This window comes from Ambystoma mexicanum, chromosome 1p (assembly GCF_040938575.1).
Source record: "Ambystoma mexicanum isolate Mex_15411 chromosome 1p, UKY_AmexF1_1, whole genome shotgun sequence".
NCBI lineage: Eukaryota > Metazoa > Chordata > Amphibia > Caudata > Ambystomatidae > Ambystoma > Ambystoma mexicanum.
Genome location: NC_090921.1, coordinates 233,585,442 through 233,587,365, shown reverse-complemented (window position 1 = coordinate 233,587,365; position 1,924 = coordinate 233,585,442). Strand labels below are relative to the sequence as shown.

Genomic DNA, 1,924 nt, shown 5'->3' with positions numbered 1-1,924 from the left:
GCAATTTGGCCAAATGGTACCCTCAACTGCCAGCAACCCGGCCAGACCCTCCCTAACCCGCAACGTCACTTCCTTCGGGAACAGCCCCCACCGGCGGACTTCACACACAAAGATGTGGGCAGGCTGCAACTTGGCACTTTACTCCATGGCCTGACAGGACCATTCTTCAGGGGGGCGGGGCGGCTGGGTAAAGGAGGCTGAGCGGGGATGGGTGTGTGTGTGTGTGTGTGGTTGTTTTTTTGTTGTTGTTCTGGGTTGATGTGTACATGAAAGACTCGGACACAAATTCATGGAATTTTTGTGCCGAAATACGGCAATTTGTGCGCCATTCTGCCCGCAAATTCCCATTTCTTAAACAGGGATTTCTGCCGGCAGAATGGCGCACAAATCTCTGTTTTTTGGCGCAAATAATTCCATGAATCAGCCCCTCTATGTGGGAGAGTGATATTGACTATTTACCTGAAAAGATCACAACTAGTAGCCTCTCTTGGCACGTCAAAAAGTTGGAATAAGTTGATGGTATGCGTTTTAATCCACTTAGGAAGGATGGAAAACGAACTAACATTATAAAAAAAACCAGTTTAAGTACAATAACGTCATGAAGCGCCTTGGCATTTCATTATCCACTAGCACCAGTATTTGTATACTTACATCGAGTAGTCGTGGCCGAGCGGTTAAGGCGATAGACTAGAAATCTATTGGGGTTTCCCCGCGCAGGTTCGAATCCTGCCGACTACGTTTACATTTTAGTGTCATTCATTGTGTAGAAAGTCACCACGATTACAACACATATGATTCCACCTAAAGATAAAATAATTGAAGAATAAATGATCTTTATAAGACTCGTAACAAACGCACAATTTTGAAAGTGCTCTTTCGTTGCCTGAGTATCACGTGCTCAGGCTTTAAACGATGAGTCGCTTTGGCTCGGAAAACGCCCTGCAGTGCATATCAATCAACGGCCATCTGAGGGCGGGTGTAACAAACTCAAACAGCAACCACCGCCCGCGCAAGCTTCCGGTTGCAGAGGGCATTGAAATAGACGAGGGAGCAATGCCCGTGGAGTGGAACGGCAAACGAGAAGCCAGAAAGCTCGCATCACCCGCCTAAAATGAGCGCACAGCCGCACACCATGTAGAAAATGACATACATGTGCTAGGATTAACGTGTAGATTGGACTCGTGTCGCCATTGAACTAGCACAGCGGCTTCACCGTTTTCCTAGGGGAGCAGTACCCTGACGAGTATACAGCAAACTTTCCAAAACGAACCCCTGCGTTCTTTTAACAGTTAAGGGCATCGGGTACTGACGTAAAATCTTATTTTCCAAGAATCGAGGTGGGATATTCTGTCATGTTTATTAGAAACTAAGCATTGATTTCATGCGTATTGCAATCAAAGGGAATCTACCCAACCGCTTGAACTATGTGGCGCTGTGGCTTAGTTGGTTAAAGCGCCTGTCTAGTAAACAGGAGATCCTGAGTTCGAATCTCAGCAGTGCCTAGTGTTTTTTTTTCTTTTTTTTTTTGCAACCCTTAGAACACTGCTTTTTTAAGCTTAAGATCGATAAATGGTATGTCAAACATCTCATGATGATGTTCATTGAATAGTTGAAAAATGAAATCGTAAAATTGGTTTTAAACAAAAACGTCCCATTATAAGTATAGATACTTAGACGAAAATATCCTTTCCCCCTGGGTTCCACTCTCACAAATATTCGTCATTTGCATATTGGAGTGCAAAAGTGCAGTGCAAAAGGCAGTAAGCACATGTGCACGCCACTTTTTGCCATGCACTTTTTCACTCTGCTGTGCTAAGTATATAAATGCTGCCTGGTATGCTCGCATGTTGGGCAGGGTTACATTTCAATTGTCAACACTGCTTACCAGGCACACATAGCAAGTGACACTTGTTGGGCAGAATTC

At 44.6% G+C, this 1,924-nt stretch overlaps 2 non-coding genes across 2 annotated transcripts; both read left to right on the top strand.

Annotated features, from left to right (window-relative positions):
* Nucleotides 1-656: 656 nt before the first annotated feature.
* Nucleotides 657-738, top strand: TRNAS-AGA (transfer RNA serine (anticodon AGA)). Its single transcript has one exon. It is a non-coding gene; the product is annotated as a tRNA-Ser (tRNA).
* Nucleotides 739-1,428: 690 nt separating this feature from the next.
* Nucleotides 1,429-1,502, top strand: TRNAT-AGU (transfer RNA threonine (anticodon AGU)). The gene has a single exon. It is a non-coding gene; the product is annotated as a tRNA-Thr (tRNA).
* The last annotated feature ends 422 nt before the right edge of the window (nucleotides 1,503-1,924 follow it).